Below are 23176 nucleotides of genomic sequence, written 5' to 3'. Positions count from 1 at the left end.
GAGATCAAAATAACACGAGGGGTCAAACAAGGCTGCCCCCTGGCACCAACCCTTTTAATCTAATGCCTAAGCGATTTCCAACACGCCGAAACCGAAATCAGGTGCTTTCCGTCTAAATTGGGCAAAACAACGATACCAAGACTGCTCTACGCTGACAATATTATCTTAATCGACCAGACCGCAATTGGCCTTCAGCGCAAACTAAATAACTTGGCTAAATACATCGCCCAAAACCATCTTGTCATCAACAAAAACAAAACCAAAGTCCTGACGACTGAGAAAGCACCAAACAAAAAAAAAAAACACGAAGAAACCAGTCTGGTTCCTGGAAAATGTAAAAATTGAATCAGTGAAATCGATCAGATACTTGGGAGTCGACTTGGACAGCTCAAACACATCTTTAGCAATGCAACGGACCATATGGGACAAAGCTAAAAGATTACCAGCGCAAATGCACCTGGTCGACAAAAAAATTGGCAAATTCTCCTTGACACCTGCCATAAATTTCTACAAGGGCAAAGTCACCCCCGCGCTGACCTATGGAATGGAAGTCTCGCTCACAATGCCAGCAAATATTTGGACCAAAATAGAAGGCTTAATTTGGAAATCAGTCTTGGGAGTCCCCAAATCTACCTCGATGGTGGCAATCAGAAGGGAGCTGGGCCTTATATCTCTCGAATCCATTGTTGAACAAGCAGCCATGAATTTTTTCAGAAAATCCATTTTGAATGAGCCCCTGCCAGCCTTTTCCATTATCAAAGACGAGATGGACAACGCCAAATGTGCAGCCTTGGAAAAATGGAAAGAAAAAAGGACAGAGAAACTGCAGGAAATAGCGTGCTCAGCTAATGAACTCAAAGAAAACCCTGAAAGAATCAAGAAAAAAATAGTAATGACAGACTGGATACGAACCCTTGATCTGGCATCTAATAACAAACTCTCGAACCATCTCCCTCTGACTTTTAACAAAGTAACATCTCCTATCAAGTACTGTAAAAAATGTCCCCATAAAAGAAAAAGAAACTTGCTCTTGAAAGCAAGGCTAAATTTATTACCAACTCAAGAAATACTCACGATCAGATCCGCTTCCGACAAATCAGAATGTCGACTATGTAAAAACCCGGCAATGAAGGAAACGCTAAAACATCTAATTTTCAATTGTGAAAACAGCAAACAGAACAGAACTAACGACCTACTACCTCTGATGGAAAACCCATGGATGTTCCAAGAAAACGAGCCGTGGAACAGATTGATATCGGGGGAATCCACCAGATGGTCGGTGGCTATGGTAAACCTTATCGAGGCAACCTTCAAGCAGCTCAGAGAAAGTACTTTGCCTCACACAAAAGCCTCAAGGGGACCAAACCGACGGCGATAGCTGCAGCGTCTTGATGGGACCAGATCAGTTACTAGAAACTCTAAAGCCCATCTCCCTCTCTAAAGCTCATCGTACCCTGGTAGCGAGAAATGCATACTAAACGAAGTTCAGAGAATAAATGACAAAGGATGGAAGCATTCGATACATTTATCAGGGTTTACCTGAATAAAATAAATTGGAAAAAAAAAAAGAAAAAGAGATTACCAACACATGATTCTGCACAAGCAGCAGTACTCATTGCACTGATTAAAGCACTAGATGCTTCACAAGGGTGTCTAGTAACAATATATTCTGATTTTGCATATGTCACATCAAAAGTACATTTAGGTTTGTCGAGATAGCGAAGTTGAGTTTTGAAGAAAGCCAATAGGACACCGGTGCAGCATTGCTAGAAAGATTAATGTATGCTTTATCATGCACAGCAGTTGTTGCAGTGGTGAAATGTGCCACCCAAACCCAGGACACAGAGGGTGTTTCACTCAGTAATGATGTTGCAAACAGGACTACCAAGAAGCAGCATATTTGGATGTGCCGGACATCATGGCATATCCTGAGGTAGCCACACACCAATTACAGCTAGCACTGCTGACCACGGCAGTTCCACTCTCTCAGGTAATTGAATTTCAAGGTCAGGCTCCCCAATAGGTGAAGGATTTGTGGATTAAACATGGGTGCTCACTCTCACCAATGGTTCTTATTTGGAGACAAAACATTTCAGGCAAAGTAGTAATGCTATAGGGATTGCTTATGTTTGCTCTTGAGCAAATGCATTAACCTGATTCATATGTCGAAATAGTATGTTACAGTTGTCATTCAGAAGGACTGGTTTGTCCCCAACCTTCAGGAATACATTGATACGTTTGTGGCAAACTGCACTACTTGCCATCTCTAAAGTATCGGACACATACTCAGGAAATGGACATGATAAACAGGTGCAGTTACTATCGATTTAATAATGATGTTGTATGTCCATTTTATTGTTGGATTGAGGTGGGCTCTAACGCACAACCGGTGCTAAATCACTGGCCACATTTTTAGTATGCACATTCTTTCCTCAATGGGGGATATGTGATGATCTAAAGTCAGAAAATGTAACTCACTTTTTCAATTAATCATGTAAAGAGATCACATCCCAACTAAATTGTGCTTCATTTACCACCCTCAACACAATGGGATCATGGGACATCTCAATGGAATATTGAAACAAACATTGTCAATGCTGTGGCATATGCCAGACAGGAAATTGTTGCATTTTCTTCCCCTGGCTCTGTTTAGCCTTATGAACCAGCCAGGTAAGGACCACCAGGTGTCCCAGCACAAGATAGTGGTAGGGAGAAGGTTGTATACACCACTCACACCTGCACGCACTGCATCAGATTCACAGAGGATAGCTGAGATTTTGGGGGAGGAGTTTCAGGAGTATATGAGAAATGTAACAAAATATACAAAGATAATTTCCCAACAGCTGGTTCCCAGGTGAGAAGAAACAGCTGCCACACCTACTGTTGACCCATCGTCTCTACAGGCACCTCAGCTCTATCCCAGAAATTTCAAATATGTGTGGCCCTTTGTGAGGAAGTGGAACGACTGTCAGTACCACAGTCGGTTCAAGTTCATGCATGCCACGTCTGTTGTGAGAGAGAAGGAGCTGCAGTATTGGATTAACCTTTTGACCTTTGAAATGCAGCTGGCACGGCCCCACCTCCTGCAGGCCCTTAAGAGGAACAGAGAAATCAAAAAAATGAATGTGGTGACTTTTATAGTGACATTCTTGCAAAATATGTCCCCGGTGGGCACCATGGCACTAAGTTTTCTTCTTCCACACATCTTCCATGATTAAGAAATAGTTGAATATATCTATTGTTATTACACGGCCACGGTAGTGGCCAGGTAGTTATGGTTAAGTTGCTAAACCCAGAGGAAGAGCACATTTTGTGTGGCTCATAACTTCGCTCCCCCTGGATGAATCCACACCAAACTTTGCAAAAAAAGTACATGGCACACTCTCAATTTTTTTGCAAAGTTTGGTGAGGTTTGGTCGAGGGAGGCACAGTTATAGGGGTGGTCCCAAAATTTATTTTTTTCCCATAGACTAAATGGGGAAAAAACTTCGCTCACGCCTACAGCCCAAACCGCTGGACGGATTTTAACGGCAGGAGCAGCGGCTTGGTCCTGAAAGTGTGCTTTTGTAAATTTGGTGAAAATCTGTCCAGTGTTTTTTTTTAAATGACCAAAAAGTAGCTCACAAAAAATTAGTGATATCTATGTCCGGTCCGCGGACACACTTCCCTGTTCGCTCCATGGACAGGACACCGATTGGTTAATCAGCTTGCGTTATGTCCGCGGACATGCAACGTGTTCATTGATTAAATGGTAAAGAGCGTGAAGTGCGTCAGATTTTTGGAAACACATGCCATCTTGGATTTGCGGACAGCGGGCGGTGTCCGCGGACATCGTTGTGAAAACATATTAAAAAACACAACATTGCACTTGTCAAACTTATCAAATAATCTCTGAGGAGGTGAGGGGTGATGAGGATGGGATGGGATATGGCTGCAAGAAGCAAATAAACAGCAGCTTTTTGCCGCAAAAATCCACGAACAGTTTGGATGTTCGCGAACAGTCCTGAAAAGTTTGCAGACACCTCAGCATTACAGGGTTGGTGAAATGCAATTCTTGGATGGCTTATAACTTTGGCACCACTTAATGGAACTGCATGAAATGTTGCATGTATATTTCTGACCTGATTCTGAGTTAGTATGCAAGGTTTGGTGGGATTCTGTCATGAGGGGGAAAAATTAGAGAGGGGTCCCAAAATAATGTAAATGTTTATAAATGAGGTGCCATTTGACAAATCCTCACTTAATTTGGGAAACTGATAATACATTTAGATATGAATGTTTTAATGAAGTTTGGTGGGATTTTGTGAAGAGGGGGCAAAATTAGAGGGGAGGGTCCCAAAATAATGTAAAGGCTTATAAATGTGGTGCCATAGGATAAATCTACACTTCATCTGGCAAACTGATAATAGATCTAGATATACATGTTTTTGCGAAGTTTGGTGGGATTCTGTCAAGAGGTAGCAAAATTAGTGGGGGGGTCCCAAAATATTGTAAAGGCTTATAAATGTGGTGCCATTTGACAAATCTACACAAAGGTTTGAAAAAAGATTATAGATTTAGATATATATGTTTTCGTAAAGTCTGAATGGATTTTGTCAAGTGAGGGCTAGGTTATATGACAATTGTATGTCCATACATTTGACACTTTTGAAAAAATAAAACATGGGTGGATTTCCAGCAAACTTGCGTAAGGAGCATTGGCAAAGACCTACAAGCATGGTTTTGCAAATGTGCCAGTGTTTTATTATTTGAAAAGTGTCATAATATAGCTACAAAAAATAGCGGTATACCTTTAGTGACTGAGGGGTAGCCTGTGGCCATGGGCAGTGGCCAGATTGTCCGGGTCATGGAATAAGGTCAAGATCCGGACAATCTGGCTACTGGCCATGACCACAAGGTACAAAACATAGGATTAAAGTGGCCATGTCCACCTGGGACTGGCTTTGTGGTAAAGTTATTCGAAATTAGAATAGATCTGAAGGGGAAGAAAAATATGCTCATGGTAATATGGTCATGGGGTTCTCTTTTTGCCTTCTGCAGGCTGCCATAGAAAGCGAAGAGGGGCCCTGTATGGAACCCTCACCTTCCCTTTTCGTGGTGGCCATGTTGGAAAAGGATTTTCCTTCCTACACCGGGATGCCGTAAAATCCACTTTTTTAGCACCCCGGGGTCCCGCTTTGGGAACCTAGGGTGCTAATGTCCTTGATCCTCCATTTCAGGGGCTGGAATGGGGGGATAATGATCCAGAGACCTCGTTATCCACCCTTGCTTCGCTTGGGCTGATGACTTGGGCTGCTGGGCCAGTATCCACCATTCCAGTCCCTGGAACAGGGGATGAACGCCACAATATTTCCATTAGCATAACACAAAATGTAAATGGAAATGTTGGAAAATCTTATTGAGTCTATGTACTTTACTGAGAAATATAAAGTAGATGGAGTCTATACACGTTTTTTTTAGTTCTATTTTTTAACTGTGAATGGTGGTTCTTAATGGAATATGTCTTTTGTTGTTTTTGGATGTTTTTTATTTGGCAGGAGAGCTGCGAATGAAAGGTGGGGAGGGAAATGAGGGAAGAGGAACAAACAATAACATGGAGGGGTAGGTGGACAAGGGAAAATGTTGCATGTGTGTTATTTCTAAGGTAGGGACAGTGTTTCTCATGCTCCTTGATTACAGCAGTGGTGGTGGCTCTTGGGGAGGAGGGATGGCATTAGCTGATGCCATTTTAAGATAAATAGCAGTTTTGCTACAAGTATGTACAGTGTACTAGATTGTTAATGGATAATGAGTAGGAATAGATGTTGGAGCTGTGCAAGGGAAATTTTGAAGTTGAAAGTTCCTAGATCAGTAGAAAATGCAGTTCTGAACTGTCTGCGAAGCAGAGATCTTATCGTGAAGTGCGGACGGGCTCTCAAACACGTCATCATGCCACGCGCCAGCGTATGGTCATGTGGCACTATCTGGAAGGTCCTCTACGAAGTCAGATGTTCGTAGACGTCTACGGATGCAAAACTAGTTGAAATAGTTGAAAAAGTGTATGGAAGTGTTAAAAATTATTCTAGAAGGTGTTAAATGGCAGAGTTTTAAGGTGAGACTTTGTAAATTGGATACAAACATTGCTATATTGGGTAAGTATGATATTAGTAAGTTGTAGGGAAATAGCATGAACTGGTAAAAACCTATAAAATTCACTGAAAAAACTTTGTTAAAGGGGCGTTATGGTTAAGTTGGACTAATAAAATCCTATGAAATTCAATGAAAAAACATTGTTAAAGGGACGTTATGGTTAAGTTGCACTAATAAAAAATATGAAATTCAATGAAAAAACTTTGTTAAGGGGACGTTATGGTTAAGTTGCACTGATAAAAACCTTTGAAATTCACTGAAAAAACTTTGTTAAAGGGACGTTCTGGTTATGTTGGACTAACAAACACCTATGAAATTCAAAGAATTTTTTTTGTTAAAGGGACGTTGTGGTTAAATTGCACCAATAAAAACCTATGAAATTCAATTAAAATCACTTATCTGGGCCACTTGTTTTTGTTTATTGACATATATCGGCCAGGTGGTTTTGTTCACTGGCAGTCAGAATAATAAAATTGAAAAAGGTGCTATACATCTAGACGTTAACCTTGTCATATGTTCTTTGAGTACTTTCATTAGGGTTTGGTCTCAGCTCATGGTGCACATACATGGGGAAATGAGCAGGCCTCAGACACACAATTCATTTGTATACATGAAGATAAACTTTAATGTCATTAACATTTTCTGATGATGCTGTAACTTTCTTCTTTACTTTAGTTTCCCTGTATGTGCCTTGTATGCATTGTGGTTCTTCATATGTATTGTTTGTACCAGCACAAGTGCTGTAAGTCTTGAATTGTTAGCTAGTTATTACATATTTAGCATTACTCAAAACTCTGATACGGTAGCATTCATTATTGCACTATCCAAAATTTCAAGATTATAAATAGTGTACTTCTATGGTGCATACAGCAGTCATTGCCTATGTTTATATATGATTAGGTTTCCGTATTAATGACAACACTCCAATACAATGCTAGTAGATGAGTACATTCTTTAATAGATTAAGTAGTTCATAATAGGTATCCCGATCACCCCTGACATCTTGTTACCAACAATATAAACACATCTCCTTGTAGGGACTTTTCATCAAAATGTATTTCACATGTGATATCATCACTGATGTCATCAATGACATTTGTGATGTCATCTTTGATGTCCTGGGTTTTAGTCTTAGCAGTGCACGGTGGTGGCACAAGTTATGGTTGTTTAGCTTACCATAACTGGTGATTTTATTTGAAACCATAACGTCCCTTTAACAAAGTTTTTTCAATGAATTCCAAAAATGTTATTAGTACAACTTAACCATAACGTCCCCTTAACAAAGTTTTTTCATTGAATATATGAATATATATATATATATGTATATATATCTATATATATATATATATATATATATATATATATATATATATATATAGATATATATACATATATATATATATATGCTGCTTCTGTTCTGTTTCTCTCTGTTTCTTTCTTTTATTGTAGGTCATTTTATCTGGTTTGTGCATGGTAAGAAAAGTATATATTTATGACACAGACACATTAAGTATAGTGATGGTAAGAAATAAAAGGGAAACCAAAAATGAAAGTGAATATAATGAATATGAAGAGTTATTTTGGATACCGTTGTGGCTGTGCACCACTGAGAAACAAACAATATGTGGTACAAACACATGAGGGTATTGGGAAGAACAAAATCAAATGATAGCTGTTACATTTGCGCTTTATCCAACAAGAAATGCTATCTCATATAGCCCAATGTTTAGTGCACCTGGCCTTTTGGAGAATATGAAGCCTGTTTCAAGGACACATGGCCAGAGTTGAAAGCTAGCGTGCCAATAACAAAGAGCGAACACAATGTCAAATAAGACCATTACTGAAATTGGAAGGTGCGCTCTTTTCCAATGATGTATGGATTAAACAACCAGTGGGGTTCTCGAGGAAAGAGTGGCACATGTCAACCAGAAATGTTTTAAAAGTTGTAGCACCTATGTGTCAAAACTCACCCAGATCGAACTGAACGAAAAGTCCTTACGGTGAAGATATTGACACACTGCACCATTTGCTTCAGAGGAAATGGCACTGTACTTATAGGCACAAATGAAAGGTGTAATAAGACTTTGTTTATTTCCGACCCGACTAATGGCTCATCCACTTTAATGGATCTCTACTGTGTGTGCAGACAATATGCTTATCTCCACTTTCCTTCATTCTGGAGAGCCGTTTGCTCGCTCACCACCTTGCATTCGGCCGTTCTCATAGTGCTCGACTTGAATTTAACTGTCAAAAAGGTGCCACCCCCTGTTGCAACTGAAAATCTTTGCCATTAGAGTACTCACCACTCACTAAGAGCCCTCTGACAAAAGGGGTTAAATTACTGCTCACAAGACTCCTCTCTCAAGCTCAACGCAATCCCAGACCAATTCTGCCTGTTCACAAAGATGGAACCATTGTTCATATTCCTCCTTGTGCTTGGCATCCAAACAGCAGCCTAATGCAAAGGGGTTTCCGATCACAAGGTGCTAGATGCTCCAGATAACAAACCAGACAGAGCAGGATCTCCACTCACTAAACACAAAATTGAAGGCTATTCAGCTCATGACCATCCAGAACCGGTATGTTCTGGATGTACTTATGACAATAGAAGGGGGCATGTGCAAGAAGATTCTTCTTCCTACTCCTACATACCCCCAAATGAAGTGGGCAATGGATCTCTAACCTATGCTCTAGGGGCTCTCCGCAACATGTGGATTGCCACAGAAAAGGAGGATGGAGTGAATGCTGAAGACTGGTTCTATTCAATGTTTTCATGGGCCGCGTATTGTTTGTTGATAGCCGTAATGGTTTTGGTTCCTAAAATAGTTTTGTTCTTGTCATTTTATATTTATGTCAATGGTTTTACAGTGTTGCTCCAAAACACTGTCTAACAGTGTGATGATGTTGTTGGTGTCTATAACAACAGGTAAAGCTGCTCCTCTCACAAAACATGTGTACACACAGATCGAGAAGTGTAATGATGAAAGAGAGCACAGGATCATAGGAGTAGAACAACCAGTTGGTCCCCGAGGGATGCTGTCCCACCCCCCACCTGATCCAGAACATTTTGTGGAGCATTGCATGGATTTGGCAGGATTTGGGGGTTGTTGCTTTATGACGTTTACCCTAGAAGAATATGCCTGGATAAGGGAAAGTCTACATTACGTGTGCAAAGTGCAGATGCCCAAAGATGACAATTATAGAAGAAGGGAAGCTGGGTTAGCTAATGAAGTATTAACTAAAGGGGGGAGTGTTGGGATTCAAGTGCAATGTCCCAGTCAGGCAAAGCAATTTAGTTTGCGAAAAACATATAAGCAGGTGTCCTAGTGCTAGCTCTTCTCTCTGGGCATGGCAGAATGCGTGTGTACCCATGTTGTAGTTAGCTTTGACTCATGTTAGAAACACCAAATAGCCATACAGAAAGAGCAACAATTAATTCACATTGCGGTTGGAGAGGTTAAAGCTAGGGTGATGTATTTTGCATTCATCTGTATTGTACAGTGTTATGTTTTACGGGATGTGCGATTAGGTGGCTGACATAGGTAGGTGTGTGAGATGGAGTTATAGACGTGCTGGGTTAAATGTGAGGTCGGAGGCTATGTTAGCAGAAGTCCCACCTTGTTGGATTTTAGGGCATGTTACAGGATGCGTTTGTGAATGTATGAGAAACAGACCTACCATGGAGCTGGAGCTCTGTTCAGTTGATCCTGAGACACAACCCCCTTAGCCCCAGAAAGAAATTATGAGGCAAGGCTACAGGGAGCCGTGCTGTGTAGATAACAGTTAATTGAGTCCAGCTGCAGAGCTTGAAGGAGCTGGGAAAGGAATGTTGGGTCCAGGGAGGAAGGATAGGAATGCCCTTTTTGGAGACTAAACTCATGCAAACAGGTGCATGGGGTTATGTGATGAAAAGAACCTGGTGAATTGTTAGAGAACTGCTGCCCTCACCCACAGCGCTGCCATCCTACTTGTCCTGGAGGTGGCACACTATTGGTATCAATAAATAAACGGAATTCCAACATAAGACTGGTGCTCCAATCATGTAATTCATGGGCACCTGGGTACCCAGACAAATAAGGGAGGAGACATACTAGGTCTGTACAGTGATTTGGGACAGGAGGAGGAGAGGCAATGACAATAAATGTAGAAACACAGGCAGGGTGCTGTTTGAGCATGCCACAGTCTCTGGTATAATGAGGAGGCCCATTGTATTATCAAAGCAGAGTTTCCATCGCTATTCACACTTTGATCAGGATCCCACGGATGGTGAAGAATATTTACTTGTTAAGGAAATGTATTATTGTAACAATGTGCCAAAACAAAAGAGGTGATGGCTGGATGGTTTAGAATACATCTTAACCACTGGTGTTGCTCCAGGCAACCCTGCAGACCACTGTTTTTCAACAGCCAATCCATTACAAAAAGGGAAAGACCATGTGCAAATCAGGATTGGTCCCACCACAAAAGGGGAAGTCACATCACTTCTGCACAAGGCCACAAGTATGCCAAGACATGTTTCAGTCTCATTGGGCCTCATCAGTGAGGAGTAGCTTGGGTCTCTAGGACCAGCAGGCACAGGAACCATGTCCTGGCATACCCGTCCCACTCGGGTGACTATAGCAAAATGAAAGAGGTGATATCTGAAAGGTTTAGAATACATCTTAACCTCTAGCATTGCTTTGGGGAAGCCTCCAGACCTTCGTGTTTCGCCTGCCAACCATTACTAAAGGGGAAAGACAATAAGCAAATCATGCTTGATCCCATCCCAACAGGGGCGGGCCATCCCAAACTGCTGGGTTGCATCCCTTCTGCATGAGACCAGACGTATCCCCAGACATGTTTCAGTCTCATTCAACCTCATCAGTGAGGAGTAGCCTGGGTGTATAATGTACCTAATAGTTACTCAACTCCTAGTAATGCTGTAGTAGGTCACGTGTTTAGGGGAATGTGTTTTAGATAATTGTTAGGAAAGATTTCGTAATTGTAAGTAATTTTCCTTCCATGTGGCAACCCCTAAACTTTTTGCTGTTGTTTTTCACCTTGTTCTTGACTTTGCCAGAGAAGTGCAGCCTTCTGCCGCACTCCTCTGGGCTTTCGCTCCTTTCTTACGGGGAAACTGACATGCCCTTAAGACAGTCAGTACTGGGGAACGCTGTTTCCCGTAGTTTCCTTTATCATGTTGCGGCTTTAGTGCAACATGACACAAGAGGGCACTGTAAGCTAAGTTACAGCTCTCTTGGGTCTCTAGCCTTCTACAGGCGCTAGATACTCTTTTAGGATGGTATTTGATCGGTGCAAGTCATTCAGGGACTCGAATGGTGGCAGCGATCGTTTTGTTTATTTTGAGCTCCTTTTGGCGTTCTGAGCACGTTTTTCGCACTGAACCCAAAATGGTGGCCTGGCTCCCAAAATGGCCAGACCACGAAGCTCCTTTGTCCTGTCCACTGACCGTCTTGCTCCCTTCACCTTCCCCAGGTCGAGCGACCCGGGGCCTTCCTTATTTGGGCATGTACTTTCCCGCGAAACGTGGTTGCTTTCGCGGGCTTCTACATGTCGTTTGTGTGCCTCCAGGGTGTGGGCTGGGATGTCTGGTCCCAATCCACATCCTGGGTGCCAGAGAGTCTAGGGTGTTGTGAATGCCTGGGACCACCGTGGTCCGTGATTGGTCCACGTATGGTATGTGTGTTGATGAGCGGATCTCCCATTGGCTCCCCTCCGTTTTGGCGCGAAGGGAACCGTGGATAAGAGGGGGCTGGAAACACCACTACCATGTCGATCTCCTGAGTTCTCACGAACGAAGGAATACAGGAGCCAAGTATCCTGCAACCAAGAGGCTGGACCGAGGAATCGCTGGTGACCCGCTGAAGGAATCCTCCTTTGCACTGCTGTCGTCCTGTGAAACCCTTTCCTCCTTGGATCGAACCAGAAGACCTGTACTAGTGCTTCGACCTTTGGAATAGCAGGAACAGCTATTCCCGGCGACTTCATCATCTCCTGCCAAGTAAGCCTTCGGAAGTGTCTCTGGGCCATCCAGTTGACTGACCAGCTTACAAGGGAGTCCTGCTCTGTAACCGCCGCCAGGTTGTGTTGTATTTCGAGTCCTTGTCACTCTCCCACGCTTCGTACACTTGGCGTTCCCAAGTCTGAAGGGAGGAGTGTACATTTGGCTCGAATACACACGGCCGCTCCGTTGTCCTGCTGCGGCAACAAACTGTGCTGGTTTCGTCGATTGGGACGTCTTTTTGCTCTACACGACTACGAGGCGTTCCCTGCTCTTCTGAACCTGCCAGCTGCTGAAACTAACGTGGAGAAGCCTGGGGCTGCTTGCTTCGGGGACCGGTGAGTAGTTTAGCTAGGATCTGGTCGCCCTCCTGCAGTATCCCATTGCTTTTCCCTGCTGTGTAAAAACAGCACCCTTTTGGCCGTACTCGCGCTCTGCTTCTGCCCGCTGTGGAGGCTGCGCTTGAGTTGCGGAACCTGTTCTCCTTCTGCTGTGCACTAACCCGAACTGCCTGACTTCCTCCGAAGAGCTTCCCCTTTTGCCCGTTGGCACCGGCGTGGCACGTACTTTGAGCACAAGGCTCCACTCTTCGCAGGGCTCGGACTTCCATCTAGTTAGGTGCCTCTGAAGGCGAACTGAGTCTAAAGCGTTATCGCACTGCCTGTTTTCCTTTCCTTTCAGGTGGACTACATATTTCGTGCTTTAAACGCTTGCGACTGTGTATTTGTATATATATTGTGTTGATATGGTATGTGTTGGTTTAATATTGTGATATTGTGATTTTCTCGCTACGGTCATTGTTTTAAAGGCCTTAAAATAAATGTGTATCTATTTTTGATATAACAACTGTTTGGAGTAGTTTGTAAGCGCTCTTGCTTTGTGTGCTCATTGCGGGCTTTCAGTCACCCTCACCCCTCTTGAGACCTAGTCTTGACCGCCGCGATCGCTACCTTGATTGGTCTGGCTTGTCCAGAGGTTACCCTGTTCCAAGTAATTAGGTTGGCCTTCTGAACTTCTGCGCCACCAGGACAGAGTTCAGAAATCCGTCTTAACAATAATGTGTGACACATAGGGTAATGGACTGTAGGGTATAATTAGCATTGTGTATAGGTGTTAGCCAATGGTGAGAGCGGGATCATGTTGTAATGTTTATTATGCATAGTTTTGGTAATTTGTGGTTTTCCATTAAAAAAGATGTAACTTCTTTGGATGGGGCGAGCTCCATGTTAGTTCAATTCTATGGGACGGTCTGATACTTTTAGCATGTAATAAAACTTTGTTTTCCTTGCAAACCGTGCATCGATTCTTTGGATTATTTAAGATTATTTTCATAATTCAGGTTTTGGGACGTTACCCTACCCTGTGAACCTCAACTGTCAATTGCCAGTAAACCACTGTCTCGGAATCAGACGCAGGTCACAATGTTGGGTGAGTTTAGTTTGTCAAATCTTTCATAGCAGCCCTGCGGGTGAACACAGACAAGTATATATCCTAGTCTCCCTGCTATCCCAGACTGCGTTCCTCCGTCCCCTAAATCATCATCTCATAGTCCCTATTTTTGTTCCATTGGTTTAAATGTAGAGAGTGGACAATTCTATGACCTCATCAAAGAGGGTTTCTGTGTTCCTAAATTAACAGAATAACACCTCTGTGATGCCTAACTCTGACAGGCACTGAAGATAATTTTTCTGAGAGTCCCACAGATACATGTTGGAGCTGCATATGATTAGTATAAGTAAGCATTACGACTCCATTAACAGTACTCTGTATGGAAACCATTTAAATATATTGAATCAACAAATTGCACAGGAAAATAAACAACATACATACCAAACAAAAAAACAATAAGCAATAATTATGAGACTAATATACAGACAAAAGATCAAGTCCAAGCTTGACAGCCCTAAAGATTGTCCAGAGCAGTGTACTACTATGTATGCTACCGTTGAGGCTGTGGCCAGCTTTTCTGCAACTCTAAAATGTTCTGATGATTATTTCCATATTTCCATAGCCTTTCTCATAAATGTCAGCGGTTGCCTTCTTGACCATCACTCTTTCCTGAACATTCAAATGAGTCCATTTGCTTTTTTCACCAAGCAATAAAAACACATGATTAGTAAATATCAATATTTCAATTTCACAAAAGCTAGCTAACCCCAGTGAAATTCAATGGATGATTTAAACTTTCAGGGATCCGATTAAATCAATGAGTCAGGGCCGGAGGGAATAACCTGTGCATGTGTTTTCTTTGTGCAAGAATAGCAGCAGATTTTCTGCTGTGAGTGATTATAGCTGTAACATTGCATAATCAGCAATGTATGTACTACATTTTGATTCGAACTGGGCACAAACACTAACCTTTGGGGCCAACATAATCCCCAGGGTTTTACAATTCTGTAATCCTATAGTGCACAAATCCACTAGTTCATGAGAGATTCTGATGTGTAATTTTCAACTTTTTCTAACAACAATGATAACTTTAATTGTATCGCTATAAGTATGTTGCCTTCTCCTGAGATCAGGTAACCCATGTCTTCACCAAATCTCCCCCCCATCGTGATTCTCTTTTATTTCCAGGGAAGACTGCAATTTAGTAACCTGAAATGACAGGTGACACATCAGCCATGATATAATTTGCTTCTCAATTCTTTGGAAGCCACTGATAGCCTCAAGCTTCTTTTTTTTATATACATTATGTGATAAGTTGCATAACTAGATTCAGCACAAAAAACAAAACAAATACATTTGCCTAGAGAGAAAGAAGAAATGTCAATAGTAAAATTGTTGATTGACATACCGTATTAGCATGGTCTGAGTTTCATGAATGATGCACCAAGATTAGTGTAAAAAAGAAAGTCTCTTGCAGAAGATGACAGTCAGATCGCAGCAACAGGTTTTTTTTTTTATGAAGCTGATAAGTAGGGTGAAATGTTGTAGACCTGAAAAGGCCATTTGTGAATAATAGCGTGAGCAAGGTTTTGGTCCATAGGCTCTGAAAACAAATATCAAGTTACTGTGAATGCCACCCCGGTTTACAGTGACTGATGCCCTTGGGAATCCCGATTCAATGCCACGGGGAAGGTGAGCACAAAAACAGCAATCAGTAATATTCTGGATAGAGGTGTGTTGTCAGGTGGCATGCAGAAAAAGGTTCTTGCTTTCAATCCAAGGTTGGGCACTTGTAACCTATGATGATCGACAGGAAGTATTTAAAACATCAACAGTTAAGGCAGAAGAAAACTATTCACAATTATGAAAGGCCCATATTAGAAACACGTTCAGTTTATTTTATTTTGAAATGTTATCAACACATATTGTCAGATGCAGTTCACATGCTCATTCTTTCTTCATGGGCTATTGATGAGTTGATATGCAGCATGCAAACATGCACGAAAATCAACATTGATGGCCATAAACAAAGACTGTCATCTGGATGTTCCAGTGATGTAGTAGAAAACTCTATACAGTAGAATCGAAAAGAGGAGCAGCTTCGGATGAGAATACATCGGCCTGTGCAATCTGGCAAGAAGAGAATGAAGCAGGGTTCTGCGCAGATGTCATGTGCGGTTCCTATCCTTAAACTGCAGGAAACTGTAGGGTATTTTGTGGAGATTTGGGGCCTGACGGTATTTTCTTACCGCCGAAAAACAACTTAGCAACAATCACTCCTTGTATTCAGATTGGGCCATGTACAACAATAATACAGTGGACATGCATTATTTCAGCACCCAGACATGCATATTTGGTATGCGTGGTTGGTATGCGTGGTTGGTGGTATTTTGGTGAGCATAATTCCCTTGTTTTATTTGTGGCCCCAATGTCCAGAATCCCTTATCTTTGCTTAGATTTTTCGTGTAATCACTAGAGAGACCTCAGGCCTACATTTCAGGAATACCACATTTTCAGTGTTAGTGTTAGTGTGCCACCATGGGCGATCTCACTGACTTATTTACGACAGAGAGCTATATGTGGTAATTTTGTGGTAATTTCCACTACCTTATATACGGTAGGGAACTATGTCCAGAGAGTCCCTCTTCCCGTTGGCTCATGTACCTCCAACGAGCTATGCTACAAACAGTCACTCACAACTGTCCATACTGAATATGATCATGCACACATCTGTCTTAAAATGACAATTGCACTGTTTAAAAATCTCCCCACATCATCAGCACTGTATTGGTAAATATAAAACACACCACCCGTCTGCTTTCAAATATTTTTCTGTATTATAAAAGTTGCATTTAAACACGATCTCACTCTTTACAGAAATAAATAAAATAGCACAGTAACAGCATTGTCTGTGATACACTGAAAAGAGAGTGGCGGAGAAAAGAACTCAATTTGCAACATTAACATGTGATTAAGGCACAGGAATCTCCTTTCCTACACTGACTGAATATTCTCGTACACACTCAGCCCCCACACTTCTGTAATTACCTTATCTGTTCAGCCCGAGTTTTCTTCAGCTGTTCTCTTTCTGAATGTGGCTCCCTTGAAGATTAACCCCGGTGAAAACAAGCGTCTTTCGTTCTCAAACCGGGGTTATTGCCTGGAGCTCTCAGCTTTTTCATCAGAAATGCTCCAACCAGGAAAACAGGTCCTTCTCCCAGCTCTCCAAATCCCGACTGTCCTCCCTCTCTCTTCAAACTCCCCCCAGCAAAACCCTCATCACTGCCTCTAGCAGGATACTTGCTATGACGCTGCTCCAATCAGAAATTAATCATGCCACATCCTCCCTCTCTACACAATGGCTCCTTTTTACAGTAACCATTTGTAACCAACTGATTTCCTGTATCTTCGGGCCCTTGGCTTCCTAAGTTATGTGGACAGAGCAGCAGAGAAAAAGAAAAAAAATGAATGTGCGTTTAAAAGTTCACTTTCAGAGTAGGCCTATTTCTGCAGTGGAGACACATTTTTATTAGTGGGTTATGTTAAATTCAGTTTTATTAGTCAGGTTAGTTATGAATAATGTTAGTTATTAATTTTCAAATGTGTCTCTTGCACCATAGGCATTTCAGGTGAAAAATAGAGTGTATTTTTGAATGTGCACGTGTGCTTTTAACTGTAAAAATAGATTTGCATCTTACATGTTAAAATCGTTTTTGACTGAATAGCCTGTCTTTCCATGTTAATCTGGTAACACATATAGCAATGCACCGCACCCATGTGGTGGTGCTGCATAAAAAGAAATTGCTACCTGTGCAGTAGTGCTGTACTCTGTGCTGTAACACGCCAAATATCCTTACATACCCTCCTTTTGTTTTTAGAACTTGGCTACAATCCAAGCCAATTCCTAAAAACAACTTGTTCTTTCTTTTTTCTTTTAAAATGCATGTGTATTGGGATATCTTTCTCTTCCTGACGTAGCTAGTAAAATCAGTAACATTTTCATTTTTACTGATAGCACAATCAACCATCCACCCATGATCAGCACCAGGACAGCCAAACCCACTATTGAGCGTTCCCCCCAGGTTCCCCAATTAAATCTTTCCACTTCTATTATCCCCAGATTACTAATTGTAATATTGTTTTTTCTCAAATTCATTTTTGTAACATGTCTTTCTTTGTGATTCAATAAATATTCCACATCCGGGTCTATTGGAAAATTATCCCTTTGAAAAAAATCGATATTTTCCACTTGGCTTTCCCAAATATCATTTGTTACATGAAACAATGTTGACCCCCCAATTGACACAATTGTATCCTTTGGAACCTGTAAATAAAAAACATTATATTTCACCTGTTTAACCACGTATGTTCCATGGTTTAAATGTTCCACCGTCATGTTCTTTAAACAGGTGCTGATCAACCATTTACCTCTGACCATCTTAGCCTGTGCCATTTCTTCACTCCCCATATTGCTAATAATCACTTCACATCCCTCTGATATACTTGGGTCAGATTTCAAACCACAAATAGCATCTGTGGCATCAGGAACAAACGGTTTACCTGGACACATATAATTTTGTTCTTTAAATTTTACACATGTTTCCAGGCTTGGTATTAAATAAATTTCAGGTTCCCATGACTGAAATGCCACCACTTCTGGAGTCTTAATCTTAATAAATTTGTCCTCTTGCCAAAATCCCACGTTGTGTACCCACTTCGTTTGATAAATAAGTTCAGGGGCTACATATGGGATGCATAGCAAAAATCCGATCTCTAGTCTTTCCAAGTCCACATATAACGGCATTGCATTACCCATTTCGAATGCAATTTTTACCTGTATTATATCAATTTCCCTCCTGGTCAATCTCTCTATCATTTGACGAATAATATCCTGCGAAACAAAATACAAGGGGATATGTCCTTGAATCAATTGTGAAACTGCAGTTTGAACTTCTCTCATATAATTCGTTAATAGTCTATCAACAGGACTCATTATGTTCAATATTTCATTTAAAGTTCTGTCATGCTTAAGTATTATTTTAGTCGCCCGTTGCATTACATCCGCTTGTTCATTTAGAATGATTGCAGTTTCATTTATGAATCTTACTTGTTCATCCAGTCCCCCTCTAATTCCATCTAATGTTTTTTGTATTATTTCTAGGTCAATACTCAGTTGTTGCGCTTTAGTACTCAGTGTTCCTACCGAAATAGAATTGGCTGTTGATATTGTGGTACCTATTATGGCTCCAACTATAGACATTACCAATGATATCGCGAGCATCACCGCACCTCTCTTTCCTCTCTTCTTCTTAATGTCTGCTGAATTCACAAATGTTTTTTCCAATTGCATTAATATATCTCTTATTGACTGCTTAGTGTCCTCTTTTCTTATTTCCAGCCACTCTTTAGTCTGTTCAATCTTAATTCCGGTATTGTTCAAGTGTTTTTCAATCAAAATCTCAGGATTCAATGGTATGTTTATATTTTGGAAAATCATCCTTCTATCACTCATGATGAATCCTGGTGCCTCTTCCACCGCGATACCAGATGCTGGTCCAGGTTCAATGACAACCTGTGCTTCTGAATTCTTGAAGATCCCTCCAAATATCATCATCATTAACCATATCATCGGTATCATCTTCAATGCTGATGGCTTTTCACAATTGGTCTTCACCCCTCTTTGGGGCTTTCCCGGAATCCGTCCACGTGGGCTCCAGGACTCCATCGTCTCCCGTGGGCTCTGATCCCGGAACCTCCGACCAAATAATGTTAATTTTCTAAATCAAATAGAAAATAAACAAATTAAGTACATAGCACAATACTAACTTCACCCTTTTGCCAAAAATAAAACATGCTTGGTAAAAATATTTCGTTTTTTTTTTTTTTTCTGAAATTAAACACAAGTTAAAAGAAAACAAGCACATATAAAACAGCATTCAAATTTTAATACATTTTCTCTCTGCACACCAACCATGAGCTTCCATTATATATTTTTATTTATTTATTTATTTATTTATTTTATATTATATATTTTTACATATATTACAGTGTTTATGTGCCATTATAACAATCAACTTTTTAACTTCTTTGTCACTGCCTCCTGATTGTACCCATTTATTTTCTCTTTTTGTGTTCAAGGGACTTTATCTGTTTCTACATGCTCAAGCTGCCTGATCTCATGTCTGGGATGGCATGGTTTGATTTGATTTACATGGACAAACTGCTCTATTGCCGTTTGACCTTCATTTTTCAGAATTTTATAAACTACAGGAGAGACCTATAATTCGAAATGGCCCCTGCCAGGCTGCTAGAAATTTAGAATTTTTCTGTTTACTTTTTCCAAAATGAAACTTGTACACCTGATCCCCTACACTGTATTCCTTTACTGATGTCTTTTTGTCATAATAAGACTTTGCACTGTCAGTAGCTCTTTCCAGATTTCTCTGCACAAAAGCAAATGCATGTTGCAAATGCCTCCTCAGTTCATCAATATATTCATGAACTGTGGATGCACTCACAAGTGTCTGCTCATGTGTTCTGTATAGTAGGTGTTGTGGTAACACCATTTTCCTACCTGTCAAGACCTCATGGGGGCTAACACCTGTTGCCTTGGCAGGAGTTGATCTGATTGCCATCAAAACCAACGGTAAACGTAAATCCCAGCTGGACCCTGCTTCTGCCACAAATTTCTTTAAAATATCCACAACAGACCTATTGCTTCTTTCAACTGTACCTGAAGATGCCGCCCGATATGCGATATGTAGTTTCCTTTTCACACCTAGTATTTGCCATACCTTACTCATTAGAGTACTTGTGAAATGACTTCCTCTGTCTGACTCAATTCTTTGTGGCAACCCAAACCTTGAGAACACATGGTTCACCAGCAATGTGGCTGCTGTTTGCGCACTACAATCTGGTGCAGGAATGCATTCAATCCACTTCGACATCAAACATACCACACTCAAAATATAACGGTGTCCCCTGCTCGACCTTTTTAAAGGACCTACATAGTCAATTTGCAAATCTGACCATGGGAGAGTTAGGCCTCTTTTCATCAATGGTGCTCTATGCTTTGGTGAAGCAGGTTTAAATCGGGCGCATACTAGACATCCTCTAGTATATAATTCCACATCTTGGGACATATGTGGCCAGTAAGCATAATCTTTTAGTATTTCTAATGTTTTTTGTGAACCTCTATGGCCTGCAGTTATGGCATCATGTGCATGGTGTAGCATTAGTCCTCTGAATGAAAGGGGTACTACCCACTGTATTTGTCCTGTTATGGACTCTCTAATCATCCTGTAATCTAATTCGTGTTTGTTCTTTAATAACACCCTCAACTCCTCTTTTCCCATACAATAATTTTCTGTCAAAGAATTTTGTTCGGGATCTATCAAATGATTATAATAGATTCCCAAAATTTGATCATTCTTTTGTGCCTCAATCAAATCTTGGTCTGGCGTGTCATGACTCCACTGCACCACCGGTTGATCTACCTCCTTTGGTGCTTTAGAACGTGTGACTGCATCAATTTGTATTTCACCCATTAAATAATCAATAGGTAGCAATTCTCCCATCACAGCCCTAATCTTAGCCAGGTGGTCTGCCTTATAATTTCCCTCCTTATCCTCTCCTGGTGTTTTTAAATGCCCACAAATTTTTCTCCAGTATATTGTTAACTTATTCTCTGACACCAATTTGTCTATGGCTTGTATCATTTTTCCATGCTTAAGTGGCTTTTTGTTATATGTAACCATGCCTCTTGCTTTCCAACCAGGCAAATACTCCACAAAGCTATTCCGTGCATAGTCAGAATCAGTCACCAGAACAATTTCACTGAACTTTTTATCAACTGCAGTAGCAATTGCTTTATAAATGGCTGCCAATTCCGCCACCTGACTGCTCCTATCTCCAATCCTCATCCCTATACTGGGGACACCTTCACATTTCAACCAGACATTTCCTATTCCTGCCACTAACTGTTTATTACTGTCATTTTCAATGTGAAAAGCACAACCATCCACATATACAGTTGGCAAATCCTTGCATGTTTTTTCATCAAAAGCTTTGTGTGGTGATTGTTCAAATTCCTGCAAACTAGTTTCTACTTCCATTTCATTTGGTATTTGTTCAGCTGCACAGTCATGTAAGTCAGCTAACCCTTGAGCAATTGGGTTCTTTTTATTTTGTCCATATCTCACTTCTACGGGAAAACCTTGTAATGCCAGCGTCCATGAAGTGATTCTGGATTGCGCTAGATTACCTGATCTAATTCTTTTACTCTCTTCTCTCTAAAAATTGCAAAGGTTGGTGATTTGTTTCAATAATCACCTTTTCTCCCTGAACAATGGGGCGGAAATGTTGTAGCGACCACACAGTGGTTAATAGGGCCTTTTCACATTCATTAAATTTCATTTCAACTTGGCAAAATGCCTTACTTGCATATGCAATGGTTTTGTGATTCAAATCGTGTTTTTGTGATAACACTGCTGACATACAATGTTCAGAAAAACCTATTTCTATAAAGAAATCCCTGTCCTTTATGGGGTATGCTAAACATGGTGCCTTTACAAGACATTCCTTTAATTTAGCCACTGCATCAGACTGCTCTTTTTCCCATTTCCAGGGAGTATTCAGTTTAAGCAGTTTAGTCAATGGTTGAGTGATTTCTGCATAATTTTCAATGAACTTTCTGTTATAGCCTGTCATCCCTAATAAACTTTTTACTCCTTTCACATTTTTAGGATCTTTTAATCTTTGTATGGCCTCTATTTTCTTCTTTTGTGGATTTAGCCCATGTTCAGTCACTTCATGCCCTAGAAAGTTCACTTTTTTCTTGCACCATTGTGCTTTTTGCAAAGATACTTTGGCGCCTGCTTTCTGCAATTGGCCAAGTACATGTCTTATTTCATCAAAATGGCTTTTCAGGCTTTTATTTTTTATCAGGACATCGTCCACATAAACTATTGTTCCTCTTTCCGCTGCATCCGGCATGGCCTTTCTCAAAAATATGCCAAATTCACTCCCACTATTGATGTACCCGAACGGAGCTCTAAGCCAGGCATATTGAGTCCTGTCAAATGTAAAGGAAAATAAATGTTGTATCTCCTCTGCCAATGGCACGCACCAATATCCAGAGGTGAGATCTAATGTGGTAAATACATTTGAACCATGTATCTGAGCTAGGCCCTGATCAATGAATGGCAGTGGGCATCTAGATACTGGTACTCTTTTATTTAACTCTCTCAAGTCTGCACACAGCCGCCATTGACCATTTGGCTTTAACACACCTAAAATAGGTGTATTGGATGTGCTATGAATGGGCCTGATTATTCCCCGCGATTCCAAATTTTTAATAATCTCTGCCAATGATTCTAAACATGCCAGCGGTAGTCTATACTGGCGTACAAACACTGGATTTCTGCTACACCCTTCTGGTAGTGTGGCCACATGTAAATCAGTTAAACCACAATCATAAGCATCTTTTGCAAATACATCCTTAAACTCCATAAATATCTCCCTCAGATTGTCCCTCTCTTCATTGCTTTCACACACATTCGCTAAGGAGATCTGTTCTTCTACCATTTTGGAAAATTCTGGAAAATCTTCTGGTAAGGGAATCTCGGCGCTTTCCTCTAACTGTGTGGCTGTGTCTTT

This window comes from Ambystoma mexicanum, chromosome 10 (genome assembly GCF_040938575.1).
Source record: "Ambystoma mexicanum isolate Mex_15411 chromosome 10, UKY_AmexF1_1, whole genome shotgun sequence".
Taxonomy (NCBI): Eukaryota; Metazoa; Chordata; class Amphibia; order Caudata; family Ambystomatidae; genus Ambystoma; species Ambystoma mexicanum.
The sequence above is the reverse complement of the archived record's forward strand: the minus strand, read 5'-3'. Positions refer to the sequence as shown.